Source organism: Silene latifolia, chromosome Y, assembly GCF_048544455.1.
Source record: "Silene latifolia isolate original U9 population chromosome Y, ASM4854445v1, whole genome shotgun sequence".
NCBI lineage: Eukaryota > Viridiplantae > Streptophyta > Magnoliopsida > Caryophyllales > Caryophyllaceae > Silene > Silene latifolia.
Window position 1 is genome coordinate 129875794 of NC_133538.1, and position 20365 is coordinate 129896158.

The window sequence follows — 20365 nt, forward strand, 5'->3', positions numbered from 1 at the left end:
GGAACACCTCAATTAAATGGTGTGTCCGAACGGAGAAATTGAACATTACTTGATATGGTTCGATCCATGATGAGTCACACGGTAGTACCTGATTCATTATGGGGTTTTTCTCTTTTGTCAGCTGCTCTTATACTTAACCGAAGTCCGACTAAAGCTGTCGACAAGACTCCATATGAAATGTGGAAGGGAACGGTACCTAACTTGTCCTTTATTCGGGTTTGGGGCTGCGAGGCTTATGTCAAGTGGAGACACGAGGATAAGCTCGGCCCGTGATCAGTCAAGACATACTTTATTGGTTATCCAAAAGGAATGTTTGGTCATTACTTCTATTCGCCTACCGAACATCGAGTTTTTGTTGTGGCTAGTGCGACGTTCTTAGAGAAAGAATTTCTCGAGAACAAGTCAAGTAATAGAACCTTCGAGCTGTCGGAGATTCCAGAACCAACAACCGAGGAACAGATGGAGGAAGTTGTTCCTCCAACTGATGATACGGTTAATATTCCTCAGGAACCTAGGAGGTCAGGTAGAGTCTTTAATCCTCCGGACATATACATTGGTATGGTCGAGGAGAGTGACGTTTTGCTCCTAGAGAGTAATGAACCCGCTACCTATAAAGGTGCCATGACCTGTTCCGACTCAAACATATGGTTTGAAGCTATGCAATCCGAGATGGACTCCATGTATGAGAATGACGTAAGGAATCTAGTTGATTTACCTAATAAGGTAAAACCTCTACAGTGCAAATGGCTTTACAAAATAAAGCGTTCTGTAGACGGGCAACCAGATACCTATAAGGCACGACTAGTGGCAAAAGGTTTCACTCAAGTGCACGGATTGCATTATGATGAAATTTTTGCACCCGTAGTTATGCTGCGTTCCATTCGGATAATCTTAGCGATTGCCGCTTTTCATGACTATGAAATTTGGCAAATGGATGTGAAAACCGCCTTCTTAAACGGTTATTTGGAGGAAGAGTTATACATGGTACAACCCGAAGGTTTCATAGATCCTGAAAATCCTAAGAAAGTGTGAAAGCTTAAGCGTTCTATTTATGGACTTAAGCAAGCTTCTCGGAGTTGGAATCATCGCTTCGACCAGGTGATAAAAGAGTATGGTTTCACTCGATCGGTCGAGGAACCATGCTAATATATCAAGTCGAGTGGGAGCAAGATTGTTTTCTTGATATTGTATGTCGATGACATACTCTTGATTGGAAATGATATTCCTCTCTTATCTTTGGTTAAAGGATGGTTGAAGAACCATTTCCAGATGAAAGATCTGGGTGAGGCACAACGCATATTGGGAATCCGTATCTATCGAGATAGATCACGACGGACGTTATCATTGAGTCAGGAGTCTTATTTGGATAAGATTCTTGAAAGGATCAGCATGACCAACTCCAAGAAGGGGAACCTTCCAATGACGTCTGGGATGCATTTGAGCAAGTCTCAGTCACCAACGACGCCTGAAGGGAGTGAGCGCATGAGTCGTGATCCTTATGCATCAGCCGTAGGATCAATCATGTATGCCATGATATGCACACGTCCAGACGTGGCATATGCATTGAGTATGACGAGTCGGTACCAAAAGAATCCAGGTGAAACACATTGGATAGTTGTTAAAAATATCCTCAAGTACCTACGGAGGACTAAGGATAGGGTATTGACTTATGGAGGAGATACTAAGCTATCGCAATCGATTCAGATGCTAGCTTCCAAACAGATTGAGATGATTCAAAATCTCAGTCCGGGTTCGTCTTCACGCTTAATGGTGTTGCTGTCAGCTGGAAGAGTTCCAAACAGGATGTTGTAGGAGATTCTACTACTGAATCCGAGTACTATGCCGCTTCGGAAGCAGCAAAGGAAGCTATATAGAAGCGTCAATTCTTACAAGGACTTACGATAGTTCCTAGTTCGAATGACCCGATCACCATCTGTTGTGACAATAGAGGTACCATCTTCCAAGCTAAGGAGCCTAAGCCTAGCAACAAGTCTAGACATGTACGTCGGAAGGCTCACATGATCCGTGATTACGTGGAGCAAGAGGAGATAGTGATTGACAAGATAGCTTCGGATGATAACATCGTGGACCCTCTCACTAAACCGTTGAATTATGATAAGCATGAAGGGCACGTTATTTCCATGGGAATTAAACGTGTTCCTGAGTTGTAGTAGTTGATTATGGATTCGATACATTATCTTTTTCATATACTATTTATAACTTCATCATTTTATTATAATATTTTGTTTTTCATGTGGATTGTACTGACAACATTGAACGCCACATAGTGAACTGAATTACATTATATTTGTTTTGGTCCGTAATCGCCTACATGAGCTGATAACTCTGGCTATTATTTTGTGAAGTTGATTGATGGTGGGTTCAACGAGCCATAAGTCAAATAGTTGGCTGATTGATCACAGATACGAGTTATAACGATACCTCGTAGGACAATTTTTGTGACAACGTAATGGAGTCCTAAATTTTTAAAACATTCGGTGCCAGGTCGTGGATTGGACGTCCATTGTGTTCCTAGAGTCGATTCTTTTGACTATCGACTGTCTCTTGAGATTAAGGCAGTTTTTGGGTGACTTTGGTTCTTTCTCATGGTCTGCCATAACAGGAGGCTAAGCAGATTTTTTCTGGGTCATTTCATATTGTGCTTATAACTGCAGGATTCGAGTTGAGGAAAATATCCAACCTTTATCAGGCATAGTTATTTCTCAGGGCCACTCGAGGAGTTGTAACTTAAATGCATGGCCATGCTCGAATGATGATTCGTTTATCAGTTAAGTTACTCTCTAATCGGGGAAACCACTCTTGATATTGATCACTTGTAAAATACGACCTTTGTGAATACGGATTTTGCAAATTGTTTTACATTGAGTGGGAGAAATTTTAGGATATGAGAATCGGTTATCGCACATGCACTTGTGAGGACAAATGGGAGTTTGTTGGAGCTTGTGTCCTCCAAAATTAGTGTGATAACATTTATAAATCTCTTATAGGTTCACAAGGGTATACTTCGTATTTTATTAGTTGATTAACGATTACTTAATAACGGTTGGCTTGCTAGAAAGTTTGACGTTATTATCATACTGATGGCGGTGATCAACTGGTCCCTAAAAGTCACACCTAAAGGATGTGTTTGAGAGATGTGATTGTACGAAAATATAATCACATTGATGCCTCACTAAAAGGTTAGTCCATGTATTTGACTAAACAGTTAGTCAATGTGTTGATGAGACGATTATTTAATCTAATTAAATAATATTAGCTGAGACGAATTAACTGTTAATTCGTAAATTGAATATAATATGTTATATTTAATTAATGTATATAATGTTAGCTTGAACGAATTAAGATGTTAATTCGAAATTAAATGTAACATGTTATATTTAATTAGCAAATTATAAATATGCGATATTTATAGTTAATGTATATATTATACAATATTGTCATAATATATGTTGACAGACTGGTATTGATAAATCGACTGCAAGCTGTTATAAGTGGACTTATTAATACATGTCGATATATAGACAATTGAGAAAATAATACACATTTATACATTTTGTAAACTACCAAAAATAAGAAGATTTAATCTCATTATTTTTGGTAGGTGGAAAAACCGAAAATAAGAGAATAATTTCTCTTATTTTTCGGTTGGTCAAAACCGAAAAAGGAAGAAATATCATCCCTTATTCCTCTCCCTATTTCGGTTATAATAGGGAGAGAGGGAGATCATTTTGCTTATCCCTTTTTAACCTAATTTTTGACCTAAAAATTCTCTCATCAAAAATCACACAAAACCCTAAATTAATTAGTGAATTTGGGGATCGATTCTAGCAAGAACAAAAGGGCATTTCTCATATCATCTTGGGTGCAACGATTAGGCGAATATCAATTTTGATATTGTTCTTAGGCCATATTTGCAAGGACCAAAGGTTGATTATTAATCTCTTCTCTTTTGTTGATGTTAATTCGTATATGACTAGTTATCATTAATATAATTTCGTTATAATCCTTATAATTAAAAGGGAAGTATACCGATATTTCCTACAGGAACTCCTAGCCATTGTTCATTGCCTACGGGGATGGAGGCACTATCTCTTAGGATCGAAGTTCGTCGTCAAGACTGAGAACACTGCAGCATTGCACTTTTTAACTCAGCCCAAGCTCAATATCCGACAAGCAAGATGGCAGGAATTGTTGGTCGAGTTTGATGTGGAATTCGTTTACCGACCAGGAGCATCAATAAGGTCGTTGATGCCCTAAGTCGAAGGTGCGACATGTCTACATTGCACAGGATTGCCCATTTGTCTACCACCATGGTGGCCACAAATATTCGAGATCAGGCGAATGACTACCTCGATCAAGACCCAGTAGCGAGGACTCTGAAACAATTGGTCGTCGAAGGGAAGACTCGCAAGTTCAGGATGGAGGATGGACTTCTATTCACGAAGAGGCATCGGATTTTTGTTCCAAGGCGGCAGGATTGTGGAAGATTCTTCTGCAAGAGTGCCATGATACCGCGGGTCATCCGGGATGGCAAAGAACCTTAGGCCTACTAAAGCGGAGCTACTACTGGCCACAGATGAAGGATGATGTGATCGAGTAGACTAAGACCTGCCTTATTTTCCAACAAGATAAGGGAGAGAAACAGAAGCCTGGAGGGCTGCTAAATCCGTTACCAGTGCCGACCCGACCATGGGAGAGCATCTCGATGGACTTCATATCTGGGTTGTCGAAGGTGAGGGCATTGAGTCTAATATTTGTCATTGTGGACCGATTCTCGAAGTGTGCAACCTTCATTCCTCTTCTGAAGGCTTGTAGCAATGAAGAAACAGCCACGATATTCTTCAGGCATGTCGTAAAATATTGGGGGCTACCTGAAAGTATAGTCAGTGACCACGACTCCCGCTTCAAGGGACTATTTTGGGGAGAGTTGTTCAAGCTCTTAGGTTCCAGTCTCCGGATGTCATCAAGTTACCATCCCCAAACGGATGGCCAAACCGAACGGTTTAAAAGTATGCTAGAAGAATACCTGCGACACTTTGTGGGAGCAACTCAAATGGAGTGGGTGCGACTCCTTGATGTTGCCCAATTCTGCTTTAATGTTCAGACGAGCTCCTCTTCCAATAAGAGCGCGTTTGAACTTGTTACAAGTCAACAACCATTATTGCCTCCCACAGTTGCAGATGTCTATGGCGGTCGCACAAAGAAAGCTGACAAGTTCGCCAAAGAATGGAATGTGAATGCAGAGATTACTCGAGCTTAGCTAAAGAAGGCGTCACGCCGCATGAAGAAATGGGCAGATGAGAACCAAAGACCAAGGGAGTTCAAAGTAGGCGACATGGTTATGGTGAAGTTGAATAAAGAACAGATGAGATTCCTCAGGGGACGAGACAAGCGGCTGGTTCGAAAGTATGAAGGCCCCATCCAAGTGATAAAGCGGATTGGGGAATTGGCTTACAAGCTCGAGCGCCCTACCTGGATGAACTGTCACCCGGTGTTCCTTGTGAGTTACTTGAAGTCGTACCATCCAGATCCAGAAGATCCTACACGCAATAAAAGCAAGCGTGCAAACATCCGTTCCAACCAACTTCCAGCATCATCAGTCGACTGAACCAGCCTTGCTGACATCCAGCGTTGCCGAGGACGGCAACAGATTAGGTGGGGGAGAGAGTAACGAGCCGCACAATCCCTAAAAATTGCGCGCGTGATCCGTTCACTTCGAGCGCTTAGATTTTATGTTTCTACTTATGTATTTTCGTTTCTGTTTTTTTAGTCATGTAGTACTCCAAGATTACTTTCTGCGTGTCGAATCTTGGAGCTAGCTTTTTAGTTTAAGATACGTTTTTAGGCGTTTAGAAAACGTATCGCTATTCTGCACAGTCAATGTTTCCAGCTACCAGGCTTGTAATATCAAATTTCCCTCTTTGGAAGTACAAATCAATGAATCTGCTTCCCACCCAATTGCCTTCTTATTGCTTGTTGCTTGCATTCTTATGAACGACTCTTGACTTCATAACTTACCAACAAGCATGTGTGTGTCGACCGTTGATGATCGAGACTACGATCTCGACACACGCAAACCGAGACCAATTACGAATGCACTAGTGCTTGACAAACACTTGTGCTTGATGTTCTCGCTAGCATTCTTGTCGTGAGTTTAGACAAGGGTGCGCTCCACAATCCGGCTCAAAGTTCGGACCGTGACACTTGGCATTAAGGGGTAACTTGAGATAATAGGTTCACGAAGTTAGAAATAATGTAAGTGGAGAGCATAGAATGCCCTTTCTTGTCGACCTCAGCCAACTCCCAATGCCCTGGATTTGACACGATATTTGCGATTATAGCAGCGGCTAGCTCCTGTTGCTCAGGAAGGGTGTGCAGAGATTGAAGAACAATGTCTACGACAGCTGGAAGTATAGAAGATTCTACAAGAATAGTTGCATTGTCATCTAAGCATGAAAGGTTGCACAATGCTTGGAGACTGGCACATCTCCCCTCCGACTTGTGCAGCATTTCAACAAGTACTTTTGCACTCCGTCTTGCAATTTGTTCCCTACTGCAGTTTGTCAAAGTCATCTTGCCAATCAACAAAGCCATCTCGTTCTGAACGTTTTCAGTACCTGCTGCTACAAAACAAATAAATAATTAAATGAGGAATACTACGGATCTGGGTTGGTTTCACACGTGAGGCAGACTCGTACAAGAAGTCAAGAGTCCCTGAGAATAAGATTACATGAGTTAAAGGTCGTATTAAATCTGGTAGAGAACATCACTAAAAAAAAAAAAAAAAAAAAAAAAAAAAAAAAAAAAACCTCTTTCGAGCTTAGACTAATAGCTTTAACCAACCACGAATGTTATTAATGGACCTACCTTCACAGAGGCAACTCAGTAAAGGTTCAAATCTTCCTGCTGCTGCCAAATGTTCAACATTCTCATCCATCATCTCCAAACATCTTAACAAATCGTCTGCTAAATTCGACAAAAGCAGGTTGTTCCAAGTTCTCTGCAAAGCTTGAAAGTAGAACAAATGTACCTTTCTCAGATGCAATTTTTGCACAGTAATCTTTGTTACTTGAGAATTCAATCAGTAACTTCAGAGCGTTTTCTTTCTCCTTTTCAGTGCTTCCAACAAAACTATGCACAGCCAATTTAGTGATGCCTTCCTCAATCATTGCCGTCTGGATATATAGGAACATCAAACATGAATATTTCCAACAAACTACAACCCAGTCGGCATTGTACAGTACAAGCTTATAATGAACCCATAGGAAGATATCAGCAATGAAGAGTGAAAACTGCAAACTAAAACGAAAACAAAATCAAAGCGTGTCACATAGTATAGCGGTGCACTGTTCATAAGAAGTTTAGCATGGTATATGATGTATCCCACCTCAATCACACAATGAACTGAAAAAAAAAAAGGCATAAGACATCAACAATATAGCACAATAAAGTTCAGTGTGGTCACCTTGCTGTCTTCATCTTTTGCCATGCACAGTAGAGCCATTAGAGCCTTGGTTTTCAAATTAGAGCCGAGGCTCTTGGACCGATTCTTGATCAACTTAAAGATGAGAACAACAATTCCAGCATTTCTAATTTTGTATCTGCTCGCAGGATGCTCTTCTGATATCTTATAGACACTATCCATAACTCGTTCAACACATTCAGCGGATGGAGGATCCTCACTGACATATTTCAGATTTGATTTGATCTGAATCTCAACGTTCCTGTTTACCCATTCTTCAATCGCCCCAGCTAAACCAATGTTTGGCTTCTGCTCCAAGGAGTTAAGGACTTGACCTGTCACAGGACAAGTAGGATCACGACCATCCTCCAAGCAACGCTGAAACAAGTAATCAATTGCAGTACGCTCATAAGTTTGACCCGAATCCAACACCACAAGGTCCTTCATAAATTCCTTAGTTAATGGACAAAGAAAATTCTTAAAAGGCAAAATCTGGGAATCATCTTCAACGTCGAAATCTAAGCTTAGAGCTGAGAAGTTTGGCTGGACAGACCAGTTGTTGACGATTTTCTCTAATGACATCAAAATCCGCCTTTCAGACACTGAAGTTGACCTAGCAAGATCTTTCTTTAACAGCGTCATGTGTTCTGATAACTCCATATGGTTACTATACTCAATGCCTGATGCTTGGGATAAATCCATAATCATAGCACTCTGAACTGGTTTTGTGGTTGGCCTTCCTTGCCCTTCTCTCTGCAGGGTACAGTACACTCTTTCCTCATTCTCTATCACCTACACCAATTTTCAGAACTCAAAATTAGGTTCACAATACGAGTTAGTAAACACTAAACACATTCAAAATCATTTCCATCCAAAAACAATACTTCTAAGTTCTAACTTCTAGAATGGTGCTAGCAACATTCCTTCTACTTAAAATTACACCGTCCATAATACTATTAGTTCTCGATATACACAGACTGGCACACTGAAATTTCCCATACGGCCTACCCCATCGAGGTAAATGGGGAGTTAACTGAAATTAAATTGGCTCGTACTAGCACCATTCCTTCTACTTAACATTACACCGTCCATAATACTATTAGTTCTCGATATACACAGACTGGCACACTGAAATTTCCCATACGGCCTACCCCATCGAGGTACATGGAGAGTTAACTGAAATTAAATTGGCTCGTACTAGAATCGAGAATGTGACAATCTTGCTAAGACAAAAGATGAAATCTTTCACAAAGCCTTTTCCGATTATGTCATGCCCCTAATAACAACACTCAGTCAATTTGCCTTGAACTCATATCTTTATCTCGTATCCAGATTGAGTAAATATACTAACTAAGATGAAAGTACTCAACATGTTTGTGTTTTGTAAATAGCAGACAGTTTGCATCAATCAAGATGTTCAACACAGAGTCACAGACTAAATATAAAAACTTTATTAAATATTTGAAGAAACTCATGAAAATTAACAATTTTATCCTACAAAATATACTCCTACAGTAACAGTACTAAAAGCAACATTGTAAGTTATTCTCCTCCGTTGTCAAAAAAAAAAAAAAAAAAAAAAAAAAAAAAAAAACAACAATTACGCGACAATAATCGAGCTGTAATCAAATTAACTAAATTTAAATATACAGAGTACTACTATGCCAAAAATAGCATCAAATTAGCTCAACTTTCGATACATTAATTAAAGCAACGAAATCAACAACATAACATCCCTAGGATTAGAAGGCCTGACAATTATAAAAGAATCTGTTCTTTCACCCTCAATCATTAATTGGTATAGTAAGTCTTTCTTGTGACGGATATATCCGTCACAAGCTTACGACGGGTCAAGTAATACCCATGTGGGTAGATAACACAAAACAGATTGTTTCTCCCTGGGCATTCTGCTTTCGTCTTATCTACCCTACATGGGTAATACTTGACCCGTCGCAAGCTTGCGACGAATATATTCGTCACAAATGAGAATTTGTGTAATTGGTAATCAATGTTTGGATAATTATCAAGACATATTTCAGAGAAAATCTTACTACCTCTAATCCAATTCAAACTACCCACTTCTTTTGGGTGGTCTTCCATGCGACACTTTTACCGAGTTTTTCTTTCTTTGTATATAATTTTTTTTTTTGCAAAAATTATAATTTATGAAAGATATTTTCAAAATACAACTAAATATGTAAATTTTATAGTTTGACCTTGAAAAAGTAAGTGGGTAGTTTGGATTGGATTAGAGGAATTATAACATTCCTTTAGAGGAAAAGAAGCAGCTAATAGTGAGGAAAACTCATATTGATTATTTAGAATATCACTCATAATTGAATCCAAGATTTTGGGTGTCATTGAAGGAAAGACAGAACTATATTTATGTTTACATTCGAAATTAACTAAATTAAAACATACTCCGTAGTACAACACCAAAAATAGCAACAAATTAGCTCAATGTTAAATGCATTAAATTAATTAAATCAAGCATTGAAAACAACAACATAACATTAATTCACCAAATCAACAAAATTAACGAGATAGCAAGTGAAGTACATCGAATTAATAAACTAAAACATATAATGCCAAAAATAGCATCAAATTAGCTCACTTTCAATCAATTAAATCAATCGCCACAACATAAACTAGTCTTACCGTCACAAGCTAGTTGTTACTAGCTTACCATTGTCACATCACTTTTTTAAGCTACAACTATTTCATGCTATAATTCACTTCAATGATTTAGCTAACTTACAACTAGTTTCATTGGACCTATTTAACACATTCCTCTATTTTATTTGTTCAATGTCCAAATTTCTAACATAAAATTAAAACTTTAAAAATGGAGCACTATTTTTCTTATTGGTTAATTTCTTTTGTAGGTGCATTTAAACAAGTAGTTCCATGAAACTAGCTCAAAATTGTTCCCAATTTGTAAACATCGACCTTTTAGTAACTATCGGCGACGTTTTCAGTGCAAAAGACGGTATTGCCCCCCACATCTCACTCTTTTCTCTCTAATACAAAATCTTCCAAAATTCACAACTTCCACCACCACTACCTAGCCGACTACCACACACCACCAACACTGCCGCCACCAACATTGAATTAGTTGCTTGTTTTAGGGTTTATCCAATTAAATTGAATTAGTTTTTGAATTAGGTTTAGTTTTTTCTTGTTAATTAGTTTGTATATTTTTGATTTCATTTTTGTTTGTGTTGTGGTGTTGTTGTTGGCGAAATAGGGTGAATTTTGTGTCGATTTTTGTGGTTGTTGTGTCGAATTAAGTCAAATTGGGGAAGGGGAAAAACACCATGGACGAAAGTTGAAATTCAACTTTCATCCATGGTGCAAATGTTGGTATTCAACGTTGATGCCATGGTCGAAAGTTAAACTTAAACTTTCCTCCATGGTTGAACGTAGGGTTTTAAGGTTGGTCCATGGTCGAAAGTTGAAATTCAACATTTCTTCCATGGCAAACGTTGGATCTTGAGATTTGGTCCATGGTTTAATGTTGAATTTCAACATTCACTCCATGGCAAATGTTAAAACGCAAGGTTTTCTCCATGGACGAATGTTGAAATTCAACATTTCGTTCGTGGTTCGGTCAATTTTTTTAAAACCGTGTTTATTGCCTTTATTTGCCGATTTCTTAAATTTTTAAAGTTTTCTAGTCGATGTGGGTTATTTTCTAACATTTTTTATTTGTTGTTAGTTTTTTTTAATTTGGTTTTTGTAACACTCCATATACCAAAGTGTCTTACCAAAGACCACCTTAGCATATAAGGGTACAACCATCTCGGTAGCCCGAGGTAAGTATACCAAATAGACAATAACAGAACGTTTATGAAATGTGTCCTTACAGTTATACAAGCATGACAAAGGAAAACAACTCCGAAACTACTTATAAGACTACTAAGCCTAAGTGTCAGCGTGCTGACTCGATCCCATCCATATCCCGCAAGCAACTTCAACATCCAACCAGCTAAATCAACTACTCATCATTCCCGAATGGATCAGCACAGTTTTGAAAACAATAAATGGGGTCAGTCAACTAAATAATGAATGTAAAGACTCACAATAAACACAATCCAAACAATCTGTAATCAATCAATCCTTCAACTCCAACAATCACCAATAACTCACTAAACACTAGAATGTGTAGCCCTGCCAAGTTACCCATCGCAACAGGTAACCCACACCGCCAGTAGGGACCGCAGCTGTACCACTTAAGCCCCGCTCATCGCAACGAGCGATCCCAGCTCCTTAGTGTGCACATATCCCTTGTGAGGGGAGTCAGTAGGGACGAACATGGGGTTGGAACCATCTCCCGACATGGTCCCACAACAACAACCAACCAACAGTACAATCCAATCAACCTCCATCAATTCCAATCAAAAGATAACATGTCAACAATTAATCACAAACAACTTAACCAATTATACAGCCAACTGAGTAGAGAAAACCCTACCTTTTCGCAAGTCCACAGAATGCATCCATCACACCATGCCAAGTAAGACTCCCTACCGGATCCTTGCCGCACAGTCGACCCGACTCGATAGCCTTGCCCGCAAGATGCATCCCTCCCGTGATATAGATCATGGTGAGGTGATAGATGGGTGGTGAGAGATGAAAGGTTAGGGAGAGAGAGAGAGAGAGAGAGAGAGAGAGAGAGAGAGAGAGTATTAGGTTTAGGAAGTGACGAGATAAAGAAAAGAAATGTTATAAGACGCAACCTCTGCGTAATATAAACTATCACGCTGTCAAATAGGTACTCGGTCGAGTAGGCCCTACTCGACCGAGTACACCGCACTCGGCAGAGTTCCTCTTACTCGGCCGATTGTCTGTTACTAGATCGAGTTTCTGGTCTGGTCTTTGACTACACGTATCTCCCTTTTCCCCTCTCTCACTAGACTTCCCCAAGGTCAAAGTGTCGGTCAACGAGTCCCTAATACGGCGGGTATTACAGTCTTCCCCCCTTAAAAGAAACTTCGTCCTCAAAGTTCGTCCCATACGCCCCATCACGACGTCCCGAATAACTACTCCCATAATCACAATTAATTCCATAATCACAAAGCTATCGTCACATAAAACCACCATCATATGCGGACATACTTTCAAAATTCCAATTCACACCAAACTCGAGACCACCGCATTTTCAACGTACCAACTCGGGAAACACATTCACACAAAACTCGGGAAACACATTCACACAAAAGGACAACAAAGAACGGAATTCAAACTTGAACACGTACTAACTTGGGAAACAACATTCACCCAAATTCAAACTTGAATGCAGGCAATTACCTATTTAAAGCATTAAAAAGAATTATGTCCTGCGATATTATCTACCCCTCATAAAAGGAACTTCGTCCCCGAAGTTCACTCCCAAAACAAATTGCAAGCATGTGACGGACATGCTAGTATAAAATAATATGCAAAAAAACATTAAATAAACACACGAGCAGGAATTTAATTACGAACAATACACCGAACGCAAATAACAAAATTGAAAGGCTCTAAGTAATTTGGCACCAACACCAAACATTCCATCGCGTACTAGTTCTATGCAAAACAGATTGACGACACCACGATATAGGCCACGCATTAAGACCACCATAACTCCATGAAACTAATTCCAGCCTGGGTGCTCGGTTGAGTACAGCTACTACTCAGCTGAGTAGAAGCTACTCGGTCGAGTTGCTTGTACTCGATCGAGTACTCAGGTGGCAGACAGTAATAAGTCGAATTTCTCATCATGCAATTCTATTGTATCTGCAAATCAACATTGCTAAACGTTGATCCATATAGAAATGTTCACCTCAACCCAACATGACTTAAATGAAATAAATCTTGGCCTTACGGCCAAAGTACATAACCACACACAAAGTAATAAGCGACAACTAATATCCAAATATCGAATAAGTTTAACATAACATAAAACAATCACTAAACGAACTCATTAAAAGTCCGCAGCTGCATCCGCATCCATCATGTCATCTCCCCCTGTTCCTGTCATCCCTGCACCGCCACCAGTCCATCACCCCTCCTCGTCCAGCTGGCTCCCATAGTTGGCTCCTGAAGGTTCTGCGAGATAGCCATACTTATAGCTTACTGGCTCTTTCCATGAAGCACGGTCCACCCAGAAACTATGGAACACCCCACTATCATCCCCAACGCCCCCCACCACATCGGATGAGCACCCTGAACCCCCACGCCCTAAAGGTGTGCCATCTCCTGCATGTTCCGCAACACCAGAGTGACGGAAAATCTCTCGGCCAACTCGCTGGGCTGCATCCTAGGGTCATGGGCCGTAGGATAGGATGAGTACTGGTGCTGAGAGTGATCCTGTGAGAAGGGAGGTGTCTCGGTCACAATATCTCTGACCACTCTAGCTCTAAGAGTCCGACGAGGAGCGACCCTCTGGCGAATAGTACCTAGCACCGGCTCAGGTAAGTCCATAAGGAACCCCACATGAATAAGGTAGTACTGGAGTGTAGGCTCTCCACTCTCTGGGTCCACCTCCGTTGATTCCGCTAAACGATCAGTGACAAGCAGGTGTTCCTCAGCGGGTAGCTTTATCCACTTGTTACCCTTCACCCTCCATGACAATGACCCATCTTCCAAAGTTCTCAACCACTTCTGGTGAATGAAGTACTCCCGGTCCAAGACAGGTGCACCCACTAACGCGGCAGAAGGAGGCTCTTCAGGAGCAACAAAGTCGGTCAACTTCTGGGCAAGCCGGGTCACGATGGCCCCACACTAAAGTTACGAGTCGAAGAGCTAGCCATGAGTGTTAGACTAGCACACACTATACTCGGAGCACTATAATACCAACGTTCCTCTCGAAGAGGGTTAAGATAAGACATCAAGAGCATTACCTCATGTGAGTTCAACTTACTCACATCCTTCCGGCCATAAAGAAGGCAAGTCAGCATCCTAAGGAATATACGGATAGACGCATGCTGCACATCATTAATTAGCATGGCACTGCATCTGGGGACAGGTCACCCAGTGATGAAAGGAAGGTAGCTAATTGCCCCACAATCAGTCGCCACATCCCTATAGTGATCATCCTGTGCCTTTTCGAAACCCAAGTGTTCGACAAACTCATCAACGGTGAGAGTGAAATCGGTGTACATGAGACGAAAACTTACGGTCTCCTTCACATCATCATATTTATACGAGCTCATGAACTCTAGAGTCAGGAAGGGATAAGACTTCTTTCGGAGATAATATAGACCCTCGAAGCCTAGAATTTCGAACATGTGCCTAATGTCCTCCTCAATCCCCAGATCCTTAAGAAGTCTCGGGTCGACACAACGAGTAGGTTTCATTGTGCGACCCATCAACGATACAAAAGCAGAATTATGGTTAAAATCAGCAAATTTTACCATCAGATATTGCTCCACCGGAGGAATGATCGGCCCGTAACTAGCCTCCCCTTGCTCGGCTGCGGCAGTAGCCCGAGTCTTCTTCTTGGGAGGTGCTCGATGTTTCAGCATACTGCAAGGATATAAACTCTTACAAAAATTTAAAAAGTTATAAGAGTACCAAAGGATGAAAAGATTTCAGATTTGACTCGGTTTAAGACGAAGTCAAGACGGATTTTCTTGCTCAAAATACCAGAATTGGCTACCAAAAATGTAGCATTATCACTGATTGACCAACTATGAACACCCTATGAGGAATAAAATTTACAAAAGTTCAAGAGATTTGGGGCGAAACCCTAAAACTTTCGGTCCAAAATATGAAGGTTTCGGGGTTGAAATCGACTATTTCAGCGCTATTAACAAGGTATATAGTCAATTTGAACACTTTTGAAGCATCTACAACAAGATTATAGAGCTTGGTGATCGATTTTCAAAAAAACTTTTAATTAGGAAAAAAGGGAAACATTGGGACACATTACCTTGAGTTGGAAGGAAGGATCGATTGAAGAATTGAACAAGCAAAGATGAAGAATTACTAGCACCAAAAGCACTTAGGTTTGATTAGAGAGAGATTATAAGAGGATTTGAGGGAGAGATTATGAAGTAGGTCTCGAAATAAGGGGAGGAATTGGGGTTTTAAAACCCGACATAGCACTCGCGGAACCCGGTCGAAGAGAGCGAACCGGGTCGAGTTCTGGACCTACTCGGCCGAGTTAGTCGTACTCGGTCGAGTAGCTATTTGGCAGATTCTGACTTGTCTCTGCCAGATGTGTACTCGGTCGAATATTCCCTTTTCCTCGATCGAACTCGTCCAACTCGGTCGAGCACAGACCTGTACTCAGTCGAGCACAGCAAACTCGGTCGAGTACCACCTTTTCTCGGTCGAGTGCTAACAAAGGATTTACAGATCGGCATTGATTAGGACGTTGTCGGTTCTGCAACACGAAAGACAGTGTTCAGAGTCTAATATGCGCTTAGAACTCGTCACAATTAGTATCTACCGATCATTTAGGCATTAATATAATACCTTAATCCAACCAACTTATACTAACAGTAACTACATCCTTCTAACACAACTTACGCACTCAGCTAACAATTCATATATACATCATACAATTCAAATCCCATAACTAACAACTACATCATTTAAACCATATCACATGCCATCTACTCATAGAACAAATACCTCCATAAGCTACACCATAACGCCTACCAGGCACACTAGTACTACAACCATGAAACATAAACACAGAAGATCATACGCATACACACATCGCACTTTCGTATTCCAGCCATAGTACCACAAGCTCATACCCGACAAGAAACTAAGGTAAACTACGTACCACACAGCAATCATACACATGCAATGCCACAACTTTTCCCGCGCGTAGTTACTGGCTTAAGTATGTTAGGGCCGAGGTTCTGAGATGAGGGTGCCTTCTCACCAAAAACCGACATAAGAGGGCTCCCAACACACATACACGATGTTCATTTTAATTTGACACCCTGTGTTCATTTAGTTCATTGGTTCAGGTTCCAAAATCGTCGTTCTGATACCACTTTGTAACACCCCCATATACCAAAGTGCTTTACCAAGGACCACCTTAGTATATAAGGATGCTACCATCTCGGTAGCCCGATGTAAGTATACCAAATAGACAATAACAGAACGTTTATTAAATGTATCCTTACAGTTATACAAGCATGACAAAGGAAAACAACTCCAAAACTACTGATAAGACTACTAAGCATAAGTGTCAGCGTGATGACTCGATCCCATCCATATCCCGCAAGCAACTTCAACATCCAACCTGCTAAATCAACTACTCACCATCCCCGAATGGATCATCACAGTTTTGAAAACAATAAACGGGGTCAGTCAACTGAGTAATGGAAGTAAAAACTCACAATAAACAGAATCCAAACAATCTGTAATCAATCAATCCTTCAACTCCAACAATCACCAATAACTGAATACACACTAGAATGTGTAGCCCTGCCAGGTTAGCCATCACAATAGGTAACCAACATCGCCAGTAGGGACCGCAGCTGTATCACCTAAGCCCCGCTCATCGCAATAAGCGATCCCAGTTCCTTAATCTGCACATCCCCCTTGTTGTGTGAGTCACTAGGGGCGAACATGGGGTTGGAACCATCTCCCGACATGGTCCCACAACAATAACCAACCAACAGTACAATCTAATCAACCTCTATCAATTCCAATCAAAAGATAACATGCCAACAATTAATCACAAACAACTTAACCAATTACACAGCCAACTGAGTAGAGAAAACCCTACCTTTTCGCAAGTCCACAGAATGCATCCATCACACCACGTTAAGTAGGACTCCCTACCGGATCCTTGTCGCACAGTCGACCCGACTCGATAGCCTTGCCCGCAAGACGCATCCCTCCCGTGGTATAGATCATGGTGAGGTGATCGATGGGTAGTGAAAGATGAGAGGTTAGGGAGAGAGAGAGAGAGAGTATTTGGTTTAGGAAGTGACGAAATAAAGAAATGAAATGTTATAAGACGCAACCTCCGCCTAATATAAACTATCACGCTGTCAAACAAGTCTTCGGTCGAGTATGCCCTACTCGACCTAGTACACCGCACTCGGCCGAGTGACTGTTACTAGATCGAGTTTCTGGTCTGGTCTTTGACTACATGTATCTCCCTTTTCCCCTCTCTCACTAGGGTCCCCCAAGGTCAAAGTGTCGGTCAACGAGTCCCTAATACAGCGGGTATTACAGATTTTACTTGTATTTGAGGGAAAAATGTTTAGAGAGAGAAAGTAGTGTTCATGTGCAAGGGGCATTATCGTCTTTTGGAATGAAAACGTCGTCGATAGTTACTAAAACGTCGTCGATGAAAATCATCCCTCAAATTATTTGAGCAAGGCTAATCTACATGGCCAACTCCAATGGTTGAGTTACTTGTTTGCAATTTTATAAAATTACAAGTAAGTCCCAAAGTCAAATCATTAAGAGCAAGTACAATGATAAGCTAGTTGCTACTAGCTTAACATTGCCATATCATAATTTAAGCTACAATAATTTTGAGCATTTAAAGTATTCCAATGGTTTACCTATATTTATACTAGCTAGAAAAGTAGAAGGCTTTTTCAACGAAGTTTATTCCACTGCTGCTTTAAAATGCAATTTTTCTAAGAACCCGGCGTTTTTGGTCATTCGGCGGCTAGCCATAAAAAATGAAAAGAAAAGGTCCGAAGGCGCCCAACTCTTGTCTTGTGCTTAAACCTCATGTTAGGATTGAAATTCAATAAAAGAATATCGTTTCAACTTAAAAGACGGGTTCCGCTGCTGCAAGGCGAGAGAGCAACTTGTCTGGTCTTGTGGTGCACTCAGTCCTGTGACAAGAATGAGATGAGGCTTAAGGGACTCCTCTGCCCTCTTAGATTCCACGCTGCGAATGATGTATATGGTTACTGCCTTGCCTGCCTTGCTCGACCTGTGTTGAGAACCATTATTTTTCTATTGGTTGATTATTTGTTGTGAGTCCATTTAGACAAGATGCTTAGAGCATCTCCAATGGTTAAGCAAAAGGACTTGCTTCCAAATAAAAAAGATTTCAAGCTAGTTGCTTAATCATTGGAACACTTTAAATGTACTAGCTTAAATTGAGCTAGTAGATTCATGGAGCTAGTAGCTCAAATAGGCCTACAAGAAAAAATCTACCAATTAAAACAACACTTAAATATTTTTAATTTTTATTTTCTAGGAAAAATAAGTAAATGTATTAATTAAAAGGGTATTGTGGAAGGTAGTTGACATATGGTGCATTTAAGCCACACCACTAAGCTAGTAGCTTACCATTGTAATAGTTTGTAGAAATTTTTAAAAATATTTAAGTTTAAAATCTTTATGTGATGAAAGGTAAGTTTCAAGAAAGAACTAAACTTACCATTAGAGATCCTCTTAATAAAGCTACTAGCCCAACCCAAGCAAGTTTACATGAACAATTCCAATGGTTAAGCTACTAGCTTGAAATTTTAAGAAATTACAAGCAAGTACTCAAACTAAACCATTGGACTTACTCTAAATATGCTCTAATCACGATAATTATTATAGTCACCATTAAAGGAATCACGTAGCATAAAAAGACGTCATCTAAAACCGTAACACTGCCAAAATGCTATACGCCTATACACCTATACACCTATACACCTCATTTATCGTTATCATGAAAGTAAACTAGTCATAATTACGTTTGTAAAAAAAACGAGTCATAATTAAGAAATTATAAAGATAAGGAATAACTACATTGAATTGAGCAAGCTTCATATCTCTAGAAAGGTCCGAAACCTTCTTTCGGTGCTCCGACGACATACAAACACCAGTTTCCAGCAACGCAAGCCAACCACCAATACTAGCCGTACGATCTTGTAACGCAGAACACATGGTACGACAATTAATCAACACCTAAATCTTACTCTTCTCCTTAGAAAGCGACACCGTCTCAACGGCTTTAGCTAGGTCAACGGAGATTCCCTTAAGTGCAGTCGCAATGGATGCCGTGGTTGAAATCTCGCGTAGGAGATGGTGATTGATCAGAAAGTGTAGTCTGCAGGTGTCGTATAAGAATCTATGTGGCACGTCGTAGGGGATTGTGTCTTCAGAGGTTAGGGAAGTTAGGTTGAGGTCGGAGAGTAGTTGGTTTATTGTTTCAGTTGGCGACGGCAAAAGGTTTGGTTTCCCCGTCGGATCTATTAAATACGAATAATGGAGTAACTCACTTAAATGAAAAATTAGTTACAAGATTCCATTATATAAAACCGTTTTAAGTGAGAATTTGAAACTGGACGGATTTCGGGACGGGAATGGTGATTTGGTGTGGTTTGGAAGGGAGAGTGTGAAATAAGGGGGGATTTCGGGACGGGAATGGTGATTTGGTGTGGTTTGGAAGGGAGAGTGTGAAATAAGGGGGAACATCCGGTGTAGACCACAAAAAAATGGACCGGTCCGGATTGGAATTAAAAATTCCGGTCCGGTCCCCGGTCCACCAATTTTTAAGTTTTTGGTCTGGTTCGATCTTGGACTGGAAAGACCGGAATTATTTTTAGTTTATTTTTTTTCCTTAAAATATTAACTAAAAATACATTTAAGACCGGTCCAACCGGTCCGGATTTATGGACCGGAATTTGAAAAAGTGTGTATGTAAAATTACACAAATTTTTATTTTAGACTGTCATATCCGTCTAAAATGGTCAGATGGATACCATTTCCTCTCACAAAAAACTCATTTAGGGTGTGAGTGGGAAAACACATGTGTGCTTCTCACTTGTAAGAGGTCTTATTGCGGTCTGAAATAAGGCGGTATTAAGCAAGACGGACTGGTAATATTAATTCCGGTCCGGTCTTGGGCGGAATTTTTCGGGTCCGGTCCCGGTTCGGAATTTTTATGATCCGGTCTGGTTCCAGTCC

General features: G+C 40.4%; 1 pseudogene; it reads right to left on the reverse strand.

Annotated features, from left to right (window-relative positions):
- Positions 1–20042, reverse strand: part of LOC141628908 (U-box domain-containing protein 44-like) — a 217531-nt pseudogene extending 197489 nt beyond the window's left edge.
- Between the last annotated feature and the right edge of the window lie 323 nt (positions 20043–20365).